Here is a 15431-nt window from a genome sequence, read left to right on the forward strand (position 1 = left end):
TAGAGTACATGACAATGCTGGCATTCAACCAAAACTGTCAGAAGTGACAGACTAACTTTTTCACAGCTTTGTAGATAAAGTCACAGAAGTCTGCAGCGGGGTGACTCAGCTCCTGGCCTGTTTGTGTGGGAATTGAGTAAGAATGGTGCGTTGTCAGTGAAATTCTAGAGTAATTCCTCGGAATATTGTGTTGTTTTAGGCCGGCACGCTACAGAGGTGCACTTCCTATACAAGGACAGGTGGAAGCTGTCAGACAGTCCAGCGACAGGTAAACAATGCAACCATCCACAGCTTCAGGTACTCTAGTTTTAAAGTGAAACAGCTTGAATGAAGCGATTATACACATTCCTGCATGACAAGATGGCCGACGTACCGCCATTTGCCAAAACGTAGCTCACAACTGAAGACGGTAAGAGAGGTGCAAAATTATTGCAGCTTGCATGCAAGTTTCATGCAAATTATTATCCTGATTCAAAACTTCCTGTCTGTAAAGTAAGAGCTCTAGTTCATTGGCTAATTTAAAAGAAAAACCGTAATCTTTCAGCTTGTAAGCCTTCTTCAGACTCTCTTTCTGTTGACTGACAATGTTAGAACATACAATCAGAAGGAAGTGTTTTTTTTTTTGCAAATATAAAGCTGGCCATACACTGGCCCGATTTGCCGCCGTTTCGACAGCAGATTCGATCACTGGGATCGAATCTGCTGCCAATCGTTTGCGCTACACGCCAAATTTCGATCCATTTCGTCCGATCCCGTCGATCGATCCGTGTGGAAAATTACCGTCGATCGCCCGCGGGTAGGGAGCGCGTCGCTAGCGGCGTTTGAGTGCCCGACGACTGACGCAATATAGCGGCAATACATTACCTGCCCTGCCGGCGCGACTACCCCCGGTCACCGCTGCTCCGTGTCTGCGCTGGTCTCCGGCATGCTTCAATTCCTCCTGCCCGGCAGGAAGTTTAAACAGTAGAGGGCGCTCTACTGTTTAAACTTCCTGCCGGGCAGGAAGAAGTAAAGCATGCTGGACCTGGAGACCAGAGCGGAGAAGACAGCGGAGACCTGGGGACTGGAGTCGCGCCGGCGGAGCAGGTAATGTATGCGGGCATGCGGGTGGGGGGAGCGGCGGCAGCACCACCACCACCACAACAGATTGTGATCGGTTTCAGGCTGAAATCTATTCACAATCTGTTTTCAGTACAGGCAGCCATACAATCCCTCTGTGATCAGATTCGATCAAAGAGGGATCTATCTGTTGGTCGAATCTGATGGCAAATCGACCAGTGTATGGCTACCTTAAGTGTCATCCAGATATGTTAATTACAAGGGTTCTTGCAAGAATTGTCAGGTGTTCAAGGCAAATAGATAACACCTTTGATTTACTTAACTCCTACATAGACTTGGGCTAGCATGGAGAGTTTTTAATTTTTTATAACAGACCCTTATCTGTTCACTATACACTACTGGAGCCTGGAAACAGTTAACTGCAGGTTACTGTGTGTGGGGGGGCACTTTCATTGGCTTCTTACCAGGTGATCACAGTGAGCCAATCACAGTGATCACAGACCACAAGCTGAAAACTGCCGTCCTAAAGGGGCACTATGGCTAAAAATTGTAAAATTTAAAATATGTGCAAACAGACAAAGAAGAAGTAAGTTTTTTTCCCAGAGTAAAATGAGCCATACGTTACTCTTCGCCTATGTTGCTGTCACTTACAGTAGGTAGTACAAATCTGACAGAAGCGACAGGTTTTGGACATCTTTAATGTCAAATCCTGCAAAAAATCTCAGAACTTTCGAAACAATAAAAGTGGAAAATAGCGGCGACATTAGGGACATCAGCGTAGGAAACACGTGGGAGGAGTGAGGCGGCTAATTTGAAGCTGCGGTGGACGGAAGATTCCAGAACAATGGGGGGCTGTTATTTCACAGACGTCATCACATTATATAGTGAAAGCTCCAAATTCTCCACGGGTCCAGAGAGAGAAAGCCATGCAGAGGTCGAATCCCCTGGCAGAGGGACGGAGGAGGATGTACGGGTCCTCTTTATATCACAGAAGGGAGACAGAACTGAAAGCGTACCTGTGATGAGAAGAGTCTCAGGTATCATACTTACCTGGGGCTTCCTTAAAGAGAACCTGAGGTGGGTTTCTGACATTAATATTAGGACACAGAGGCACATTCTGCATACAAATGCCCAATCTCTGTGGCCTCACAGTGTGCCCCCAGTCTCCCCCTGTGCTCTGCTGTCCCCTATTATAAAAAGAGCCAGGCTAGCGACACGCAGATTGTCGCTAGTCGGCTGTTTACCTTCTGGCTGCCACTCCCCCGCCTCCTGTATAGCGCGGCTCCCCGCCTGTGTCCCTTCCCTCCCCGCTTCCATAAGATTCCTCCAATCGGCTTACAGAGGCGGGGAGGGAAGGGAGCTATAGTGCTGTAGAGGAGGCGGGGGAGCGGCGCTTAGTGGCAGCCAGAAGGTAAACAGCCGACTAGCGACAATCTGTGTGTCACTAGCCTGTCGGTTTTTATATTGGGGGACAGCAGAGCACAGGGGGAGACTAGGGGCACCTTGTAAGGACACAGATGCTGGGCACTGTATGCAGAATGTGCCTCTGTGTCCTAATATTGATGTCAGAAACCCACCTCTGGTTCTCTTTAAAGCGGAACTGAAAGGTAAAAAAAAAAAAAAAAAAAAAAAAAGTGTTTCACTTACCTGGGGCTTCTGCCAGCCCACTGTGCCCACGCCGTGACATACTGATCTTCCGTTCCCATGACGTGGCCCACTTTCACTTTGCGCACTGGGCGTCCACTGCGCCTGCGCGGCCCTGGCAGTGCGCATCCTCATTCATGCTTCCTGTGCCAAAAGCATACTGCGCAGGCACAGTAGGGATTTTCGTGTACTGCACCTGCGCAGGACGCTTCTGGCCACGGGAACGCATACGAGGATATGCATGGCCAGGGTGCAGTGGAGGTCCACTTAGAAGTCGGCTTCTCCTGCATAAAGAAGGATCGGTATGTCACAGCGCGGGCACAGGACGGCTGCAGGGGGCTGGTAGAAGCTCCAGGTAAGTGAAACTTATTTTTTTTAGACCTTTCAGTTCCACTTTAAGCCCCCTTAAGGCCGCTCATCCTGCGAGGGTGGCTCCTGTCACCCCCAATATGGCCGAAACCCTGGCCGAGTCGTACTTCATCGCGCAAGCGCAGCCCGGCTAGGTGGAGCCAATGGAGAATCTGAGCATCTGCACATAAAATAGATCCATGAAAATACGACAAGCATGATAACCATGTGAGAGTCACAACTTCCAGATAAACACAATAATAACTGCTTATGTGCGCTGACTGAAGAGGCTTCCCTCTAATGACACAGCCTACACTCCCAGCAATTACTCCCGCCTCATTGTTTACTAAATATATGGCGCCCTTACAGCAGCGTATGAGGCATCGGCGTGGAAACGAGACGCAGCAGAATCATATATTAACCAGCACAGCATCCCCATGGACACATAACTGCAGATAAACAAGAGCAAGAGGAACTGCCGACGCCAGAAACCCCTCTCCAGAGCCCTGATCTCTGTACATTATCCAGCCGTCCGGCTGTGCACCATTATCAGAGTATACTACAAGAGAAGTGTTACTGTGCAGCCTCCATACACACAGAATACCGTAAGAGCAGATAGTGAAAATTACACCCAGCATACAGGACATGAGAAGTGTTACTGTGCAGCCTCCATACATACTGAATAAGAGCAGATACTGAGAATCCCACCCAACACAAGAGAAGTGTTACTGTGCAGCCTCTATACATACAGAATAAGAGCAGATACTGAGACTCACCCAGCATACAGGACAAGAGAAGTGTTACTGTGCAGTGTCCATACATACAGAACAAGAGGAGATACTGAGAATTACACCCAGCATACAGGGCAAGAGAAGTGTTACTGTGCAGTGTCCATACATACAGAATAAGAGCAGATACTGAGAATTACACCCAGCATACAGGACAAGAGAAGTGTTACTGTGCATTGCCCATACATACAGAATAAGAGCAGATACTGAGAATAATACTCAGCATACAGGACAAGAGAAGTGTTACTGTGCATTGTACATACATACAGAATAAGAGCAGATACTGAGAATAATACTCAGCATACAGGACAAGAGAAGTGTTACTGTGCAGCGTCCATACATACAGAATAAGAGCAGATACTGAGAATTCCACCCAGCATACAGGACAAGAGAAGTGTTACTGTGCAGCCTCCATACATACAGAACAAGAGCAGATACTGAGAATTACACCCAGCATACAGGACAAGAGAAGTGTTACTGTGCAGTGTCCATACATACAGAACAAGAGCAGATACTGAGAATTACACCCAGTATACAGGACAAGAGAAGTGTTACTGTGCAGTGGCCATGCATAAAGAGCTTGCGAGATTCATCACAAGGACACTCAGCATATTTGGTCCCCATTTGCGCACACTTCTTACATCACCCAGTAGCCAGTGTAAACATTTGCCTTTCAAATATTGGAAATTGCACAGGTGTGGGAAGGCGGAGGAGCTCTATGTCACATGACCTCCACCATGCAAGTCTTCCACCCACTACAATCCTGCACCCCTTCCTCCCCACAGCACAGGTGTTCTATTGAGACAAAACAGGCAGTTGTCTGGGATCTTCTGCCATAGCAGGGGCTTCACACAAAACATTTCACATATACTAACTTACCTCAAGCATACAGGACAAGAGAAGTGCTACTGTGCAGTGTCCATACATACAGAATAAGAGCAGATACTGAGAATTACACCCAGCATACAGGACAAGAGAAGTGCTACTGTGCAGTGTCCATACATACAGAATAAGAGCAGATACTGAGAATTACACCCAGCATACAGGACAAGAGAAGTGTTACTGTGCAGTGTCCATACATACAGAATAAGAGCATATACTGAGAGTTATACTAAGCATACATGACAAGAGAAATGTTACTGTGCAGCCTCCATACATACAGAATAAGAGCAGATACTGATAATTACACCCATCATACAGGACAAGAGAAGCGTTACTGTGCAGTGTCCATACATACAGAATAAGAGCAGATACTGAGAATTACACCCAGCATACAAGACAAGAGAAGTGTTACTGTGCAGCCTCCATACATACAGGATAAGAGCAGATACTGAGAATAATACTCAGCATACAGGACAAGAGAAGTGTTACTGTGCATTGCCCATACATACAGAATAAGAGCAGATAATGAGAATTACATCCAGCATATAGGGCAAGAGAAGTGCTACTGTGCAGCCTCCATACATACAGAATAAGAGCAGATACTGATAATTACACCCATCATACAGGACAAGAAAAGTGTTACTGTGCAGCGTCTATACATACAGAATAAGAGCAGATAATGAGAATTACATCCAGCATATAGGGCAAGAGAAGTGCTACTGTGCAGCCTCCATACATACAGAATAAGAGCAGATAATGAGAATTACACTCAGCATACAGGACAAGAGAAGTGTTACTGAGCAGCGTCTATACATACAGAATAAGAGCAGATAATGAGAATTACATCCAGCATATAGGGCAAGAGAAGTGCTACTGTGCAGCCTCCATACATACAGAATAAGAGCAGATACTGAGAATTACACCCGGCATACAGGACAAGAGAAGTGCTACTGTGCAGCGTCCATACATACAGAATAAGAGCAGATAATGAGAATTACATCCACCATAGAGAAGTAATAATGTGCAATGCCCGTACATAGGGAACTGCTAGCAGTAGGCATATAATTAGAAATAGAAAAGAGAAATAATCAGTATGTACCGCTTTGCACCGTCCTAGCTGCCAGCTTTGTACTACCGAATGTAATACAAATCATGTTCCACCCTGCCAGCATCAATTAGGCAAACAGCAGGCATGTCCAATCAATAATCAGATGTTTATATTGAATTCAATGTCTAATCAATTAAAATTATGAAACAGAGTATGTGGGTACCGTTACACAGCCAGATTCACAGATTAACATGCAAATATCATCACCATTTACCAACATTATACTGGGTTGCAATGCCTTTGGCAAAGTCTCACTCACATGTAAAAGCCCCATTTCAATTCAACTCTCCTTTTCCTTCATTGCACAGAAGATAGATGTATAGAAAGCACTCTGAGGGCCAGTGCAGCAGGTCCGCAAAACGCTAGAGGTTTTTGAAGCAGATTTTCAGAGTGATTCTAGGCTTGTGAGAGGTTTTCTAAACATGCCCAGCGTTTTTTGGAGCGTTTTTGTGTAGCAGATTACAAATATTGTTACAGTGAAGCTGTTACTGAACAGCTTCTGTAACAAAAACGCCTGGAGAACTGCTCTGATCTGATCTAGCGTTTTCCAGAGCGGTTTTCCACTTTCCTATACTTTAACACTGAGGCAGAAACGCCTCAGAAATCTAAAAAATGCTGCAGGACAGCAGTTTGCATTTGGGGGAAAAAGGAACCTCTCTGGTGTGCACCATCCCATTCACTTTCATTAGCCAAACGGTTTTCCCCCTGCAAGCGTTTTAAAAAATGCTTCAGAACCGCTCTGGTGTGCACCGGCCCTAATGCTGCAGCCCTCGATTTTGTGGAAAAAACGAACCGCTCTGGTGTGCACCAGCCCATTGACATACATTACCCAAGCAGTTTTCAAGCCGCTAGCGTTTTTAAAAATGCTCCAGAACCGCTCTGGTGTGCACCAGCCCTTAAAGCAGACCTGAACTCAGAACCACCTCTCTGTTTTATAAGATAAGCAACAGTATAATAACCTTTAAAGAAAAACATTTTGTTACAACTGACACAAATCCTGCACTAAATCTAGTGTGTCTACTTCCTGCTTTCATGGAAGCAGGCATAGGGTTAACATCCTGTGTTTACAAATTAGCTGCTCTGCCGAGGCATCAGAACTTCCTAAGCTGACACAGCAGAGAGATCAAATTCCATTTGAGATTAGTCACAGATGAGGGGGAATTAGACAGGCTAAACCATCTAAACACATAGGCCCGGTGCACACCAAAACCCGCTAGCAGATCCGCAAAATGCTAGCAGATTTTTAAACGCTTTTTTTATTTTTATGAGGCGTTTTGCTAATTGCTGCTGCGGTTTTCAGTATAGTAGATTTCATATATTGTTACAGTAAAGCTGTTACTGAACAGCTTCTGTAACAAAAACGCCTGCAAAACCGCTCTGAAGTGCCGTTTTTCAGAGCGGTTTGCGTTTTTCCTATACTTAACATTGAGGCAGAAACGCATTCGAAATCCAAAAAATGCCTCACCCAGGCATTTTTCGTTTCTGCAAAACGCCTGCCGCTCTGGTGTGCACCACCCCATTGAGATACATTGACCAAGCAGATCCGCAGCCGCAAGCGGATCTGAAAACGCCCAAAAAGCCGCTCGGTGTGCACCAGCCCATACTGAGTGGATTTCTCTGTTTTCCTTCTGTCCTGTGCAAGAGTTCAGGACCACTAAAAAAAAAAAAAAAAAAAAAAAAAAAAAAAAAACTTGAATTGGTGAATGTAAACCTCTGAAAGAGATAGGACTACCATTATGTGCTAGGTTATTGATATTTCTTGTTAAAAGGTAGCCAGGTATCTATTGGATTTATTGTATGTGTACAAGATGTTTAGTATCTGCCACAATACCCACAGTTATAAAGACAAAGAAAACATCTAGCCAACCTGGCCAAGATTCGAACCAAAGACTCCAGAACTGTGAGGCGAGAGTGCTGACCACTACAATGCCACGCCGCCCATAACAGAGGGATATTTAAATCAACGGGCGCAAGGACAGTTGGCAACACGGCGTCAGTGACTCCATTCAGCGTTCAATTATCGATAAAGGCATAAAGGCGTGGAAGGTGTTTCCATGGCACGATTGCATTGTTCCGGTGATCACAGACTGACACAGCGGTGTAAATTATTAATCCTGTTTGATGGCGGGGAGGGGAGGGGGGTGCACTGACTAAGCGGAGACACACACAGCGCCTTCTGACTCTCGCTAAAAGCAAGTGTGACATTTGTAAAGCCAGGAAGTGCCAGTTTCCTGCAAGTTACAACAAGGGGCATTCCAAGAATCAACAACCCTTTCTGAAATATGAGAACGCACTGTGTAGACAAGTCCCCCATCCTGTGCCGCTAATGGGGCAGCCTCAAGGAGTACGCATGAAATCGCCGCTGGGAGACTTGGGTGCAGGATACAGCCAATATACATCTTATCCTGCTGCTGCACAAGTCCCCGCGGCGTTACTATTCCCCCTCCAGGTCCATGTGGATAGTGGGGAATGAAGTAATTCGGCTTCCAGCTATTGCTGGCGGACGAATTACAGTGTTTTAAAAGTAACTTCAGCTCTGTCTTCTGACGGCGCCGAAGTTACTCACAGTGCGTCGCTATAGCTGTAATTCCTATTACGGTCTATGGTGGTGCCGGCTGCGCCCAAATCTCCTGCACTGGATACAACGTGTTCGGGCTCAAGTGTCACTGCAGGTGGTGCGGCCCACACGGCCCGCCAACCCACTGAGCCGGGGAACCCAAGTTTAAGGGATTACTGTCGCAAAAATCTTAAAATTTAAAATACATGTCAACACATACAAATAAGAAGTATGGTTCCTCCAGAGTAAAATGAGCCATAAATTACCTTTCTCCTATGTTGCTGTCACTTACAGTAAGTAGTAGAAATCTGACAGAACCGACAGGTTTTGGGCTAGGCCATCTCTTCATGGGGGGATTCTCAGCATGGCCTTTATTCTTTATAAAGACACTCCCTGGAAAAGATTTATATAAAGATGCTGGCCAAGCCTCCCTGTAAACTTTTTTGGCAGTTGGACGGAGTAACCGCCATTCACTAAATGCTTTTTGAATAGAAAGAAAACAAACCCTGAGAACCCCCCATGAGGAAATGGGCCAGTCCAAAACCTGTCGGTTCTGTCAGATTTCTACTACCTACCATAAGTGACAGCAACATAGGAGAAAAATAATGTATAGCTCATTTTACTCTGGAAGAAACGTACGGTACTTCTTATTTGTGTGGGTTTACATATATTTTACGTTTTTAGCGACCGAGGTCCTTTATATCTTCTCCAGCAAGATCACGTGTTCTTCCTATAATCCAGATAGCGGGCATAATTCCAACTCCGACACACAAATCCAAGACTGCAGCACAGAGGACAATAGGACTATACATTACCCAACATTACCCGATGCTCCAAATTCCAGAAAATGTCCAACATCAGAGAGATTATTCAGTCTAGTAGGGTCGAAACAAAGCAATGTTTTGCAGTTCTTTAAAGGGAATCCGAGGTGAGAGGGATATGGAGGCCGACATGTTTGTTTCCTTTTAAATAATGCACACTGGTTGTTCTGCTGATCCTCTGCCTCTAAGGGCTCATACACACATCAGACCATAGTCTTTTGGAAAATGAAAGATCACAGACCAATGTTACCACCCTTCCATGTAGTATGAGAGCCATACCTACACAGTCTATTCTATGGAGCTGAACTCCCCATCAGACAGAAATCTTTGCAAGATGCTGCACACACAGATGCTGTACACATTCAAAAGATCTGTTCCTGCGAAAGATCAGTTCCTGCAAAGGATCCCTTCCTGCAAAATGCATTCATAGTCTATGATATCTGCAGATCCTCATACACACCTTGTTTAACAGACATTCATCTGCAGATCAGATCCACCAGGATGGATTTTCAAATCTGCAGATGACTGTCTGATCTGCAGATGGATGTCAGTTAAACAAGGTGTGTATGAGGATCTGCAGATATAGACTATGAATGCATTTTGCAGGAATGGATCTTTGGCAGGAACAGATCTTTTTCAGATACTGATCTCTTGTGTCTGTACAGCATCTGTGTGTGCAGCATCTTGCAAAGATTTTTATCTGATGGGGAGTTCAGCTCCATAGAATAGACTGTGTAGGTATGGCTCTCATTGTACATGGAAGGGGGTAAAATTGGTCTGTGATCTTTCATTTTTAAAAGACTATGGTCTGATGTGTGTATGTGGCCTAATACTTTAAGCCATATAGAGCCTGAACAAGCATGCAAATTAGAGGTCTATGACAAATCTGACGAGATTAGCTGCATGCTTGTTTCAGGTTTGTGATGTAGACCCTACTGACCAGAAAGATCAGCTGCATTGCCAGGCAACTGGCATTGGTTAAAAGGAAAGAAATATGGCAGCTTCCATAGGTCTTACACCTCAGGTTCTTTTAAGAGGCTAGTAATGGGATAGTCTGCAGAATATATACAATATGTATCTGACAGGAGGGAGATGGGACAGAACAATGTTCTGCATGTCTAGAGGAGTTGCTGTAAAACTGAAATTACTGTAATTTGGTTAGAACAACAAGATATGAAAGGAGCCGTACACAAAGCAGCCGTTGTCTGAGAACTGGCAAACATGAAGGACGAACCGCAATGCAACACAACAAGAGTCTGGCATGGCTTCCTAATGTGCGTGTCCTGCCCATGTGTTCCCTGTACACTTTATAAAGCATGCCTAATGTACACAGAGCCAACCAGGGTGACATTGCCTCTGTACACACACAAGCTCCCTCAGGACATTCACTGCATTGTAGACAGAACAAATATTAAACTTGTTTGAGGGTCTCCACACGCTGTCACTCTGGCACTCGGAAGTTCCAGAACACTGATGGTGACAGTTGGGTGTCCCCAAGCACTGACACTTGTGGTACCCCGCACAATGACACTCAGGCGTTTGGCAGTCCTGGAGCAATGACACACCTACCGTAATACTGTAAGCAATTCGGTCTCCTAGAAAAACCTGCAAACTAGAGATCGCAGGACAACATACTGATACTTGGGTGTCACCAAAACATCACACCCCAACGACTGAGGGTCCCAGGATAACTGCACACTTGTGACATCTCCAAACACTCATATGCTGGCACTCAGGGTCTGCAAACCACGACAAGCTGAGACCTGATGGACCCAAACAATTACAACCTGACAAATGCAAGTCTCAGAACAATAACATGGCAACACACGAGGTGCCCAAACAATGATACAATGACACTTAGGGGTTCTAGAACAAACACAACCTAATGCCTGGGGGTCTCCATACAGACCCTGACAGTTGGGGATTCCAGAATGACAGGCTGATACTTGGGGGTCCAAAAACAACAACATACTTACACTCTGGGATCCCATAAGACCAACACTGACACTTGGGGGTTCCAGAAGAACGACACACTGCCACATGGGGGTTCCAGAACAACGACACGCTGACACTTGGGGGTTCCAGAAGAACAACACACTGACACTTGGGGGTTCCAGAAGAACAACACACTGACTCTTCGGGGTTCCAAATCCAGAAAAACACACTGACAAGTTCGACACACCGATGCTCGCGATCCCAGAGCAACTAACACTGACACAAGAATTCCACAGTAAAGAGACGCTGACACTTGAAGATATCAAAACGATTATGGGAATCCATACAAGTTTTTTAGGGCGTATTCAGTGGGTCACTCACCAACTTTCCAGCCACCCAGTGGTGCCCCTCCACAGTCCGGTCCTGCTATTCCAGAGCTGGGAGTCCCGGTGTTGTTGCTGTCGTAGTAGAGTTGTTGTCACTCTCTGTGACTTTGAGGAATGAGGAAGACACAGCATTGGCAATTCACAAGCTCACTCTGCAAGTTCCAACAGCTCAACCCCTGCAGCTATGCCTAGCCTTAAAGAGACAGTACCATAAAAATACACCAACATCTGGATTACTCTCATTCCTCCTGCTGGAATTGCTAATTTCATAATGGCAAATGCGAGTTATGTAGTGCATCAAACAGTACAAATCTAGCAGGGCAACTGATTTACAACTGGAAGTGATTATTATATACTTCACTAAAGTACATGAATCACTCCTCCATGATTAAAGGGAACCTGAGGTGAGAAGTATATGGAGGCTGCCATATTTATTTCCTTTTAAACAATACCAGTTGCCTGGCAGCCCTGCTGATCTATTTGGCTGCAGTAGTGTCTGTATCACACACCAGAAACAAGCATGCAGCTAATCTTGTGAAATCTGACAATAATGTCAGAAACACCTGATCTGCTGTATGCTTGTTCGGGGTCTATGGCTGAAAGCATTAGAGGCAGAGGATCAGCAGGACAGCCAGGCAACTGGTATTGCTTATAAGGAAATAACTATGGCAGCCTCCATATACTTCTCACTTCAGGTGTCCTTTAATTTTTGACGGGAGAATTGACATGATGATCAGGGAGATGCGAAACGTATCAAGTTGATGCAAACACTGATAATTATTTTTTAATTGCATTTCAGTCATCCTCTACTACCTTTGACTGTCCCAATGCCAAGATACTGTACATAAATGTGCATACAATTTGCATCACCTTGAAATAATTAGCATCTTAATAACCATCTTTACTGCATAATCTAAACATTCCTCCACTGGGTGGCTACACTATGCAACATGTCTGATATCAAGGATACGAGCACATCACCAATTCTGATTGGCCAGTTTTACCACTTCCATGTATTAGGAGAGCTTACCTTCCCAATCGGTTTATACTGTATTATACTCAAATCTGTGGCCCCTCATACTACATGGAGGTGGTAAAATTGGCCTATCAAAACTGTATGTGTGTACCAGGCTTAAGTGCGATCGATCTATCCCTGACTATAGCCTGGGATCACCCATGGTGTACTTTTGACGACTGTGTCTCCGCATTCCCCTTGACGCTATATCAGGCATGGGCAAACTTGGCCCTCCAGCTGTTAAGGAACTATAAGTCCCACAATGCATTTGCCTTTATGAGTCATGACTGTGGCTGTGAGACTCCTGCAATGCATTGTGGGACTTGTAGGTACTTAACAGCTGGAGGGCCAAGTTTGCCCAAGCCTGCGCTATATAGAAGGGACACACGTTGGATAAGGCTACTTTTCCATCAGGACGTTGCGTTTGATGCGACGTTAAGGTCGAACAACATGCCCCTAACACAACGCATTGTGCACTATAACTTAGTGCATTCTTTAGCTCTGCATTTGGTGCGCCGCTTTCGTCGCACATTCATTGAACGAAAACGGCGCATGCATTACATATAAAAAGAAAAAAACATTACTGAGCATGTGCAACACAACTAACGCAGCAGATTCATTGCTAAACGCACAACATGCAGCACTTTCTAATAACGCCTCCCGTTACACACAAACGTAACATGTGCACTGTGAATGTCGCACAGACTTAGTATTACTGTGCATTAGTCTGCGTTATAACATTTTCTAACGTGTGACTTTAACGTCGCACTGTGAAAGAGGCCTGAGAGTTGTTTGAAACGTCCAAACCAACAGCATATATTGCCATATCGGATGACAACAGGTACTTAAAAAAGTAGCCAAATGACATTAAATAAGGAGTGGACGATACCGCGTATTTTGGCTGATCCAACTGGTGGATCAATACTGATGACTATTAGGTAGATATCGAACAGTGTGTACAACGTTGTTAAAAACATTGTTCCAGAGCATACGCGCCTATGTCATTTGAAATGTCACTTCCGCTTGCGAGTGCCGTATTCATACGACATATGGTGTGAAATATTGGTGTGTGTGAACAGCATCATTTAAACTACTTGCCTAGGTTATGTTGCGTGAGCGACAACGCTTTTGTCTGCAGTCAAGTCCTGAGCCCTCAATGCATGACCCCCCCCCCCCCCATAACGTTGGGTGTAAGGCCCCCTTGCAGTGCCTCTTGCATGTTACACAAGAAAAACAGAGAAATGCACCCGGTATGTATTTAGAGAGTTTAGCCTGTCTAATTCGCCCTCATATGTGACTAATCACAACTGTAATTTGATCTCTCAGCTGTGTCAGCTCAGGAATCTCCTCGGCAGAGCGGCTAATTGAAAACACAGGATGTTAACCCCATGTCTGCTTCCATGAAAGCAGGAAGAAGACACGCTGCAGATTTATTGCCGAATTTGTATCAGCTGTAACAAATAAATGTTTTTCTTTAAAGGCTATTATGCTGTTGCATATATTTTACGGCAGAGAGGAAGTTCTGAGTTCAGGCCCACTTTAAAGGACAACTGAAGTGAGAGGTATAAGAAAGCTGGCGTATTTGTTTGCTTTAAAGCAATACCAGTTTCCTGGCTGTCCTGCTGATCCTCTGCCTCTAATACTATTAGCCATAGCCCCTGAACAAGCATGCAGCAGATCAGGTGTTTCTGGCGTTATTGTTAGATCTGACAGGATTAGCTGCATGCTTGTTTCTGGTGTGATTCAGACACTACTGCAGCCAAATAGATCAGCAGGACTGCCAGGCAACTGGTATTGTTTAAAAGTAAATAAATATGGCAGCCTCCGTATACCTCTCACTACCGTTGTCCTTTAAAAGGGGTTCTGTGGAGTGCTGGAAAAAAGAAAAACTGACACTTACCTGGGGCGTCTATCAGCCCCCTGTAGCGGTCATGTCCCACGCCATCCTCCTCCGATCACCCGGCTAATTGCGCGCCTAACACGACTGTGCGCCTGCTTGCTCCCGCTTGCGTCTCCGGAAGCTTACAGCGCAAGCGCTGTACAAGAAAACCTCGTATTGTGCCTGCGCAGTAAGTTCCAGGAGACGCGAGTGGGAGTGCGCACTATTCGTCTTGTTAGACGAATAATTGACCGGTGCCGGCTGCAGGGAACGTGTGATCGGAGGAGAACGGCGCTGGACATGACAGCTACAGGGGGCGGATAGACCCCCAGGTAAGTGTCACGTTTTTCTTTTCCAGCACTCCACAGAACCCCTTTAAGGTGCAGGGTGACAGACAGCAGGAAAGACACAGGTGAGCCTCACGGGTAAAGCAGTCCATAAGCAGCACAGACAGCACAAAATAACCTGGATGGTCAGAGGCAGCCCAGAATCCTCTCCAGTGTAATATCCTATTTATCACCTGGATGGGCAGAGGCAGCCCAGAATCCTCTCCAGTGTAATATCCTGTGTATCACCTGGATGGTCAGAGGCAGCCCAGAATCCTCTCCAGTGTAATATCCTATTTATCACCTGGATGGGCAGAGGCAGCCCAGAATCCTCTCCAGTGTAATATCCTGTGTATCACCTGGATGGTCAGAGGCAGCCCAGAATCCTCTCCAGTGTAATATCCTATTTATCACCTGGATGGGCAGAGGCAGCCCAGAATCCTCTCCAGTGTAATATCCTGTTTATCACCTGGATAGGCAGAGGCAACCCAGACTCCTCTCCAGTGTAATATCCTGTTTATCACCTGGATGGGCAGAGGCAGCCCAGAATCCTCTCCAGTGTAATATCCTGTGTATCACCTGGATGGTCAGAGGCAGCCCAGAATCCTCTCCAGTGTAATATCCTATTTATCACCTGGATGGGCAGAGGCAGCCCAGAATCCTCTCCAGTGTAATATCCTGTT

General features: G+C 45.5%; 1 protein-coding gene across 6 annotated transcripts in view; it reads right to left on the reverse strand.

Moving 5' to 3' along the window:
- The window catches only part of SEMA4A (semaphorin 4A), a 171631-nt gene that overhangs the window by 63892 nt on the left and 92308 nt on the right, over positions 1–15431 (reverse strand). The window contains exon 1 of one of the 6 annotated variants that reach the window (XM_068252288.1): positions 11524–11642. The exons of the other annotated variants lie outside the window; for them this stretch is intronic. The gene's annotated coding sequence lies outside the window, so the exon portion shown is untranslated. Of the gene's footprint in view, positions 1–11523; positions 11643–15431 lie in introns of those variants that run through there. 6 annotated transcript variants of the gene reach the window in all.

Source organism: Hyperolius riggenbachi, chromosome 9 (genome assembly GCF_040937935.1).
Source record: "Hyperolius riggenbachi isolate aHypRig1 chromosome 9, aHypRig1.pri, whole genome shotgun sequence".
In the NCBI taxonomy this organism is placed as follows: domain Eukaryota; kingdom Metazoa; phylum Chordata; class Amphibia; order Anura; family Hyperoliidae; genus Hyperolius; species Hyperolius riggenbachi.